General features: G+C 42.6%; 1 protein-coding gene across 2 annotated transcripts in view; it reads right to left on the reverse strand.

The window, feature by feature from the left end:
* Positions 1-9,432: 9,432 nt before the first annotated feature.
* Positions 9,433-10,995, reverse strand: part of ca10a (carbonic anhydrase Xa) — a 194,547-nt gene continuing 192,984 nt past the window's right edge. For both annotated transcript variants that reach the window (XM_061706012.1, XM_061706005.1), the window contains one exon: positions 9,433-10,995. This exon is cut by the window's right edge and continues 974 nt beyond it. The gene's annotated coding sequence lies outside the window, so the exon portion shown is untranslated.

Raw genomic sequence — 10,995 nt, forward strand, 5'->3', positions numbered from 1 at the left:
AGAAGAGGTACATGAAAAATATATATTAAAACATAGCCCACCCAGCAAGTTTTGGAGGTGTAGATCGCCTCCATTCAGCTATGTTGGAGGAAATGGGTCGAAAAGTAAATCGGGATAAAGTCAAAGAGTTTTTAGCAAGTCAAGATGCTTACATCTTGCATAAACCAGCCAGAATTAATTTCCCTAGAAATAGAGTTTTTGTTTCCAGACCTCTAAATCAGTTCAAAACCGACCTATGTGACATGCAAGCCATAGCAGAGAACAATGATTAATTTACATATCTACTGACAGTCCTAGATGTGTTTTCTAAAACGGCCTTTGTTCGTGTCTGGCTCCAGAAGTCGTCAAAGCTTTTGAATCTGTTTTATTAACTAGCGGTACACCCAAAAAGCTACAAACTGATGAGGGGAAAGAATTCTTCAACATTTTCAGAATTTCATGAAAAAAACATGGTATTATTCATTTTGCTACAGCAAGTGATCTGAAAGCCTCTGTGGTAGAAAGGTTCAACAAGACTCTGAATACTAGAATTTGGCGATATTTCACAGCTAAAAACACACGACTTTATATTGATATTGTACAAAATCTAGTCAATATTTATAACGAAAGCATAATAAAAGTATCAAAATGAAACCCAATGAAGTGAATTCAGCTAATACTTTTCAAGTTTTTCAAAACCTGTATGGTAACTTCCCCATAGGCATTAGTGAGAGATTAAAAATGAAACTTAAAAAAGATCAACCTCTCTGTATTGATCGTGAAGAGTTTCTACAAGGCTACGCTCTTTATGTGTTTAATTTGAGCCTTAACGATGACACGGGAGCACTATCCCCCATCTCCACCGGCAATTTAAGGTTAGAGATGAGATTCTGAATCCCACTCCCCTATACTACCACTCTCATCATGTATGCCTGCTACGACTCTATTATCGAAATAAATTAAAAAGGACAGGTGTTGTTGGATTATTACTGAAAAGATGAACGGATGTGGTCTTGAAACCCCTATAAAACACCTGCAAGGCAGATTATTCGGCGGTGTGTATGCTTCTGACAAGTTAATATTTTTACAGCCTAAGCCCCCCGTATTCAATACTCAATATTGAATACTCATCCGAGAAACCGACCGGGAGAACATTGGTTGGCTCTCACCTTCGTCTCGGGGATGTTCAACTCATAGAGGGTGTGTTGGAACTCACTCCAACCTCTAGGGTTGTGATCTGTATTTTATTTTTTTTAACAGCGATAGCTAAATGTTTGAGTAAGTCGGTCATATGCGAGCCTTTTACAGGCTGCCCTTTAAAGATAAATTTGCGTTGTTGGGTCAAAAGTTTTCCATCATCTATTAATTTTCTCAAAACATAGTCACCGTTTTTTCGATACCGTGAGGGAATACTCTGTACAATGTCTTGCCACAGATCTGTCGTCACTGACGGGCGTGTTGTTGTTAACGGTCTTTGTAATTCCTCTGGAGGTAGAGTCAACGTGAGCGTATTTCCTTCATTCTCCCCTTGTTTGAGGAGCGTTAAATAACGTTGCATTAAAGCTATATATATTTTTTTCATATTGAGTCATTGTATAGTCCTCTAAAACCTATTTCATTTTCAAATCCAAGTCCTGCTCGGCCATCTGTCGTATAGTTGGTTCGGGTCTGCTTAATTGACCTTTCAAAAGATTGAAAGCGAGTTTGCAGAAAGCCTTAATCAGATCTGATGGACTGTACGCCAATGTGTCTTTACGCCTCATTGGTGTGGCGTGATACAGAGCTTTGGGAAGCGATGGATTTCTTTTTAAAAGCATAGACATGTTAGCTTTTAGCAATGTAGACAGTAGGCCACTGACCTGGGAGCACACCGGTCCTCAGACAGAATTGTTCTGGAGAGGTGGGGGTTAAAGCTACTAATAAATAACCAGGGGCTTCTCTTGTGGCCTCTTCATAGCTCTCTAAAAAGTATTTTTTCTTTGAAGGAAAAATAGGATGAGCCAAAACAACTGTTTGTAATTTATCTCAAGGATTTTTAAGCAGTATCATATAATTAGAATTTAAGCTGATGGTCCTGCTGTACTTGCCTTGATGGAATACATTTTGTGTCAGCATTTACCACTCATGTTCTTATGATGCCTATACTGCATGAATATTTTTACCACCTCCTGATGTTCTGAGGCTTGAAAGATTAGGTCATCAAGGATGATGGCTTTGTCGAGCTGGAAACAAGTTTTCATCCTCAAAAGAAGCAGGCAGACCTTTAATGAATTTTATCTTTTTATTCCATTTTTAAAGTTCATTGTACATGGGTTGAAAAGAAGTATAAATCCACACAATGTTGTCGGGTTCATTTCTTAATACACAATTACAATTTTCCACTACACTTTTTACAAAATATGTTTTCCCACATCCGCTTGGTCCTGATATCAGACAGGAAAAAGGAGGCTGTAACCTCGGGTCAAAGTCAACTGGGGTTAATTCCATTTCATACAAAGAAAACGCTTTTCTGGAATGTTGTATTCCTCAGCTGAAAGTCTTTTTTTATCACGTACAATGCTGTGCTGAGGGGTTTTGATGACTCCCGAGTCACTATCGTCAGTGTCAATGTAATTTTCAACCAAGTCTTTGATGCTATCGAAATTGATATAAGGAGAACATTCATGAGTCTGCGTGATACCTTTTTTTTTTTTTTTTTTCACAATTCTTTCATTATTTCTGCTCTGATAAGCATAGCTTTTTGGACCCGCTGAAACAAACTCTTCAATGCTGTAACCAGACAATTCATTGGTCAAATCCTCTAAATAGTCCTCTAATTTTAGAGCGTGTTCACCTTCTTTCACCACATAAATCAAGCTGTCTGTGTCAGTGTAAAAGACTCACTCCTGTATGTGTTCTAGATAAGCGTTGATGATCATACGCGCCTTCGCTGTAAGTCATGCATGCTACAAAGATATTAGAAGCGGCTGACGGCGGCACCATGTTAATGTCACGATGGTTGTACTGTACCACGGCCATGTTCTCGTTCACAAAATTGATTTCGTATACTCCGGAAAACATGAATTTGAAATATGTTTCTGTTTTGGTTACAAGTTCAGTCTGCTTCAAATTGTCTCTTTGTGCTGTCTTCCCTCAAATCGTGTTCAAACATATTTTTGCAGTTTATCTCCTTCCGGGATTGACTTTAATTCTAGGTGGGTCTAAATGAATACCTTGATGAATCAGATAGTCATTAATGTATTTGTCCCTACCCTCCTGGTCCGCGACCTTGGGCGGGTAGCCTGAGGCTTCCTATTTTCGCTTTAAGAAATGTGGTCACATATTGTTTAAAGACGTCCGCGCGCACTTTATCGAAATGCCACACCTCTGTAATCTGTGCCAACCAATAGCCCAGCTCAAGAGCCTTGGTAAATTCAAAAGTCACCCACATTCCGGTCAGTACTCTTTCCTCATCATTATGCTCACACGGCCCTTCTTGATTGTTAAGTTCACCGCATGTGCAACAGAGTGTGAATAGTAATTTGCCTTTGGCTGTTTTTTTTAGCAAGCACCGGAAAAAAAGAGGCCGCGAGGTGGGTAAACTTTGGCTCGGATGGCCCAAAGTACTTTGAGGCTCATCAAAATTGGTATGTATGAGGGTGGGATGCCCGATCGGATATTGACATGTACTATTGACAAAGGGGTACAATGAATTTACATCTACATACAATACCCTTTCATCAGGTACAGCTGTGTAGCGTAACGTGAACGCGCTTGTTCTCCCTCCGAAAAGAGCCTGTCTGGGGGAGAGAGGTTGAGGGAAGTCAAATTTACACAAAAACTCTCACACCCGGATGTGACTTCTTCATCTCATTCCAATCATGAGATGCACGCCTGGTTCAGCTTTTAACGGCTGCACTTTTTTGTGTGTATTGTCAAACAGCACTTGGAAGGGACGGCCTCATAAGGGGCACGTTGCAGATGGATCAAAACATTCGGGACAGCTGTGAAAGAAACAGCCTTGGAATTCCCATACATACCTCACACCTTCTAGCTCGGCATACCCGTCAACAAAGTAGCCACTGATCTTTTCCTCGCCGGTGTTCAACGCGTGTTTGATGAAAATGTTTTGACTGTACATCACCCACTCCAAATACTGGATAAACGCGTGTGAGTACGCTTTATGTTGTCGTCTGTAATTATCAGGCGATGTTATTGCGAGTGTGTTAGGTTGCAGGAATCAAGTGCGAAACACACTCATGCACGCGGATGCGATTGTGCACGAATTAAAGAGGTCGACACCTATCTCGTTGAGGAACTCTTCTCTAAATTTTTTACAGCTAAAGTGAGAATGTCTACATCATTTGTACAATACAAAGCTTCCTTCTTGAAGTCAGACGTACCTTGACATTTCTCATGGTACCAATCGAGGAACTCCGGTGGCATGCGTTCAATACCGTAGTCGCTCGGTGCGGGGTAGAGCCCCACGTATTCTAGATGCTCTAAAAATGTGGGGGAAGTGACCTTCACATGATTTTAAAAACCTAATGCTTTATGTAATGCACTGAGACGCATAGTGAGGAATGACAGTGAATGAATGAACTTTAATTTGTACTTTGTGTCCGTAAAACAGATGACTTAACGTACCCTGCATGATGAGTTTGATTACAATACCCATCGTTGTCATTCAAACGATCTGGCGCTATGAGCGATAAAGGTGGAGCCTTTAAAACGCGGATTCCTGAAATACAGGAGAAATTTCTCAACGCAATCATCTCCGTACCAGTGTGCCCTTGGAGCATCTTTGTACAGACTAGGAAGGGAATATGCTTATTGTTTGAATCCACATAGGTTTCAAAATCATAAAATATGATGTTTTTCACAAGGTTGTTTAGGTTCAAGCGGCTGTATGTAGTATAGATGTCTCGTGTTTGCTATGCCGCTGTCTTCCAGACGTATGCCGCATATCTGATATGACATACATGTTTTCGCATTTTTGTGTTTACATTTATATAGAATACCCGTCCACAAGTATTAAATTTTTTGTATGTATCGCATTTGCTTATCGGGTTTTGTCTACCTTCTATTTGTCTGCATTCTTTATGACGGGTGTAGCAGTGTTCATTTCGACATGTTTTATTACAATCCACGCAATGGATGGGTGTTAACCCTGACTCCATGCAAGTTGGATCGACACAAAACAACAGTGCCCCCGACAATAATGTGTATGTGGGTTCTGATACCCTCTATAGCAAAACCAACAAAAGTAACCCTGTCCGAGAAATCTGTTAGCTTAAACTTACCTTGTAGTAGTGGTTTTGTGTAAGAAAAAATAGCAAGGTGTCGGCAGATTTGGGGTAGTTTGTCTCAAAATGGCTTAATGGTTGCACCTCTTCTTTTCTGTACTGCACGACTATTTTACGGTTCAAATGGGTCTTGAATTTATGGATATCAGCTAACCCCGCAGCTGTCTGATCATGCAGACCTACAGCTCTTTGAAGTTCGTGTGCTCGTTGAATAGCCTCTGCATTTGTCAGTGTATTATCTAATAAGTAGGCTAGTGATGTTTCGAAACATAGTTTACTGTCTTTGTTAAGGGGTATGTAGAGATGTCGTTTTTTTCTTTTTGAGTATTTGACAATCCAACGTCTCTGATAGTTTAATCTCACGCCGCCTCCCCTTTGATCAGTTACAATTTGTACGACAAAGTCAAGGTTATCATCGGCCATGATTTCTGAATTTGATTGTGCTACGCGATTGAGTAAATCTTTTAATGTTTTACGAATGTCCGAGTCATCTGTCACGTGAATGATCTCTTGCTGTCTCACATTTTCACCAACCAACTCCAATTGTATGATATCACCTGGTACCACCCTTGAAATGACCTCTTCGATTACTTTGTTTACTTTACTCAGCACCTCGGTATAAAAAGATGCCAAATCAGAAACCCCTTTGTTTTCAGATGTCGAAATTCTCAACGGTTGTGTAATCTGTATATTATTGAAATGTTCACGCTGTACTGTTTCCCCGCCACTCTGAATAGGGGAGTTATCTCCTTAGACCTCTGTGTTTCTAAAGGGTTGAAGCGATTGATAAAATCTTCCAAGGCTTGGTCTGTGTTTTGGTGAACATTAGACAACCGAGAGATTTCATTTTGTATTGTTAGGCGGTCGTCATTATTATCTTGATTAGATTGTATCGCGACAATGTCTTGACTGTTCTCATTAGGTAATGGTAACGTTTCATTTTGTGCTGTTATGTGATTGTCATTATCATCTGTATTTTGTCTCGGTTCATTATCAAGCTGGGGATTATTATCTAATTCAGAATACCCCGCATTTTCCATTTTCCAAAACAAAACGTTGACTAGTACAATGCTGAATATAAAAGATGGTTAGTATGAATATAAAAGAGAAAAAGCTATAACATTAAAATGCTTATAAGAATATAATAAAGGGCGGCACGGTGGTCGACTGGTTAGGGCGTCAGCCTCACAGTTCTGAGGACCGGGGTTCAATCCCCGGCCCCGGCTGTGTGGAGTTTGCATGTTCTCCCCGTGCCTGCGTGGGTTTTCTCCGGGCACTCCGGTTTCCTCCGACATCCCAAAAACATGGATTAATTGGAGACTCTAAATTGCCCGAAGGTGTGAATGTGAGTGCGAATGGTTGTTTGTTTGTATGTGCCCTGCAATTGGCTGGCAACCAGTTCAGGATGTACCCCGCCTCCTGCCCGATGTTAGCTGGGATAGGCTCCAGCACGCCCGCGACCCTAGTGAGGAGAAGGGGCTCAGAAAATGGATGGATGAATATAATAAAGACATAGATAAAAGGTTTTCAGCTCCTTGTAGACATGATAGATGTCCGCCGGGTGTACGTCTCCACAGCTCAGAGGTTTAGGTTCATCTTCGCGATCAAATCTTCATGCCGGCAGTCGTTTCTCCTGTGGAATATATGATTAGAGCTTGATACATTACGTTATGTAGTTGTATTTAAAGAAAAATAATAATACTGTTCCCCTCCTTGAGCCGTCACCTTATCGTGGTGCAGGGGTTTGTGTGTCCCAGTGATCCTAGGAGCTAAGATGTCTGGGGCTTTTTGCCCCTGGCAGGGTCACCCATGGCAAACAGGTCCTAGGTGACGGACCAGACAAAGCATGGCTCAAAGACCCCTTATGATGAGGACAAACAATGGACTCAGGTTTCCCTTGCCCGGACGCGGGTCACCGGGGCCCCCCTCTGGAGCCAGGCCTGGAGGTGGGGGTCGAAGGCGAGCGCCCATGGGAAGGGTAACGTGGGCCCCCCTTCCCATGGGCTCACCACCTGTGGAAGGGGCCATAGGGGTCAGGTGCAGTGCGAGCTGGGCGGTGGCCGAAGGAAGGGACCTTGGCGATCTGATCCCCGGCTACAGAAGCTGGCTCTAGGGACGTGGAATGTCACCCCTCTCTGGCAGGGAAGGATCCCGAGCTGGTGTGGGAGGTCGAGAAGTACCGACTAGCTATAGTCGGACTCGCCTCCACACACAGCTTGGACTCTGTTACCAGTCCTCTTGAGACGGGTTGACTCTCTTCCACTCTGGAGTTGCCCACGGTGAGAGGCGCCGAGCAGGTGTGGGTATAATTATTGCCCCCCAGCTCGTTGGGGTTCACTCCGGTGGATGAGAGGGTAGCCTCCCTCCGCCTTCGGGTGGGGGGACGGGTCCTGACTGTTGTTTGTGCCTATGCACCAAACAGCAGTTCAGAGTACCCACCCTTTTTGGAGTCCTTGGAGGCGGTGCTGGAAAGCGCTCCTGCTGTGGACATCGTTCTGCTGGGGGACTTCAATGCTCACATGGGCAATGACAGTGAGACCTGGAAGGGCGTGATTGGGAGGAAGCCCCCCCCCCCCCCCCCCCCGATACGGGCTGTTCGGTCCCTGTACGATTGGAGTCAGAGTTTGGTCCGCATATCCGGAAGTAAGTCGGAGTTGGACTCCGCCAAGGCTGCCCTTTGTCACCGATTCTGTGCATAACTTTTATGGACAGAATTTCAAGGCGCAGCCGAGGCGTAGAGGGGGTCTGGTTTGGTGGCCTCAGTATTGCATCTCTGCTTTTTGCAGATGATGTGGTTCTGTTGGCTTCATCAAGCCGTGACTTCCAACTCTCACTGGAGCAGTTCGCAGCTGAGTGTGAAGCGGCTGGGATGAGAGTCAGCACCTCCAAATCTGAGACCATGGTCCTCAGTCCGAAAAGGGTGGCGTGCCCTCTCCAGGTCGTGGATGACATACAGAAGCGTGAGTGACGTTTGACTCTAGTTTGATCAAACAGCACAAGGCAGTTACATGATCGGTTACATCTTCTATTGGGCTTCGCAGGCCTACCAAAATTACTCGTATTGAAAAACATAACCGGTATGTGACTCGTGTTTTTATTTCAGACAACTGAAAAACAACAGCTTTTATGCATTATAGTATTTGCTTGCACAGTTTGCCCAAACATGCCTATCACACCCCACTTTTTTTAATCTTGAGAGAACACCTTGCGGAAAGTTCCAAATATTTTTAGTGTTGATTTGTCTGGTGTGTATATGCCAACAGTACCCCTATTTTATGCTCATGGTAAGTATGAATAACTGTAAAACATGCATCTTTTGCAGTACATGCTAATCTTTCTCTCTCTCTCGCTCTCTCTCACACACACACACACACGCAGCAATGTAACGATTTGGACATTCACGTTTTATTTAGTTACTTTTACTTTATTTGACTCTCGTGCTTTGATTTAAAAAATAAATGAGAAGTTACGTTCGTAACAAGTAACATTTACTTAGTGCTTGAATAGTTTTTCACTGAGTACTTTCTTATTCTTACAAGTATTTTTTGGGAGGATTACTTACTTTTATTTGAGTCAGACTATTTTAAAGTATCAGTACTCTTACTTGAGTACAATATTTGACTACTCTAAAAAAATTAAAAATTACTTCACTTGCGCTTTTTCCATGCACAAGGTGCGTTCAAGGACCAGCAACACAATAGGATATTGCAGATTAAGCAGGAGAAACACCATCAATTAGCCTGTTTTTAGCGGGATGGCCAGATAGGGTCCAAGGTTTTTTTTTTAGGGGGGCCGGACAACAACCATCAAGGGGGGTTTGCAGGTCATCGAGATCGAAAATGTTTGACTTCCTGACATCCTATCCATTTCGTCAAGGTCGGGGAGTGTGTGGGGGGGAGGGGGTCACAGAGGAGGGCTGCCACTGAGCTTCCTAACGTGGCTACTATGACTGGAACCACGTACACATCTGTGGTCCACAGGGAAGCCTAAGTGGTCTGTGGAATGACGTACGATGAGGAACCTTTAAATTAGCCTTAAGGCACACACGCATAAATGTGTTTCACGGCATGAGGCAAAAGGTGGTTACAGTAGATACTGACTGGATTTGTGACACCCCCACCCCCCAACAACCCCCCAATACAGTAAAGCTGTACATTTTAGAGTGCCCTTTTATTGTGTGCATCTTATCATACATCTGTGCAGTAATCATGTTGTCTAATCAGCATCTTGATATGGCACACCTCTGAGCTGGATGGACTTGTGAACAATATTTTTTTTTAAATGGCCATATTTGTAGATAGAAAAAGTCTTGGATCATTGCGTCATTGAGTTCAGCTCATGAAAAATGGCAGGAAAAAAAAGAAGCGTTAGTTTATGTTTTTGTTCAATATATAAACCATAACATTGTTTGGTTTCAATAAGCTGCTACTTGTGTAGATGTGATATTTGTTGTTATAAATAGGAAATTAAAGTGCAAAACAATATCTTAAGCAGTCAATTTGTTTTGTGGCATCCGTCTGTCTCAGGAAACAATAGAGTCTATATTTGGTTAGTCCATGGTTGAGTTACAGCGCTTGCTGTGACTGAAAAGCCAGATGCGGGAGGGTCTCTCGTGTTGCTTTGTTGCGGGAACAGTAGTGCTGGAGTCACTTCTCCAGATGCAGGCCTGGGCGAAGATTATGGAAGACCGGGTGTGCCCGTTCTCCAGGAACCCCTTCTCGGCCTTGCGGACAGGGTCCGACGGAAAGGTAAGCCTATACAGTCAGTGTCAGTGTGTACAGGAGTTACCGGAAGGTGTCGTGATATGATGCTTGACCAACCACCACTCCTGGTTTTCTGTATGGGTTGGCTCCCGCAAGGCTTTGCTTCTCCTGAAGCAACCACAAGGGGGGGGACAGTGGACAGTCGGAGCCAGGATTCGAACTGGCAACCCTTTGGTCACTGGACAACCCGCTCTATCAACTGAGTCACAGATATTATTGCTATAAAATTACATTAACATGATACCATTAATCACATTCACAAAATCCTAGTTGGAACTCCAAAAATATTATCAATCCAAATCCCCCTCTTCCCTCCACTGTGCAGTAAATAAGATAATGTTTAGGATCAATGTTGGCATTGTCGCCAGTTGCGATTTGAAAAATAGTTGCTAGAGCGGTGGAAAAGTCGCTAAATATCACCACAATGTTGCTAAATTGGTAACACAAAAGCAGCTCACACATATGTGCACGTCAAAATCAGTGCATCACTTTCAAAATAGAAGTAACACATTGTTTACATTTTTACCTTGACATCATAAGAGACTGTAGACTGTAGAGGCTGTACTTTGCCCAGGTACAGCATAGATTCTCATTGCTGCTGTTACGCAACACATTTGTTCTAGTACTTTAAAACATACAGACCTTCATACGAAACTAGTAAAGGACAGGTTACAACAACATCAACAACAAAACAAGATATGGGTGGTTACAGATATTGTTTCAACGTCTATTTAATGAAGTGAATTACATCTGTGTTTCACAGCAGTTAAGAATATTAAAATAATACAGTACTTAAAACATTCACTGTACAGTTAATGTAGGTTTTATAATAGCAATGGTATTGGGGCTGTATTGGATTATTTCAAATTATAATTGGTCGCCATTGTAACGTGTTGAAATTTAAAAGATTGGAAGGGGACAAGGATATTCTCATTATAATGGGCAGCTAAACCTTATATTTTGGTTAC

This window comes from Phycodurus eques, chromosome 19 (genome assembly GCF_024500275.1).
Source record: "Phycodurus eques isolate BA_2022a chromosome 19, UOR_Pequ_1.1, whole genome shotgun sequence".
Lineage (NCBI taxonomy): Eukaryota > Metazoa > Chordata > Actinopteri > Syngnathiformes > Syngnathidae > Phycodurus > Phycodurus eques.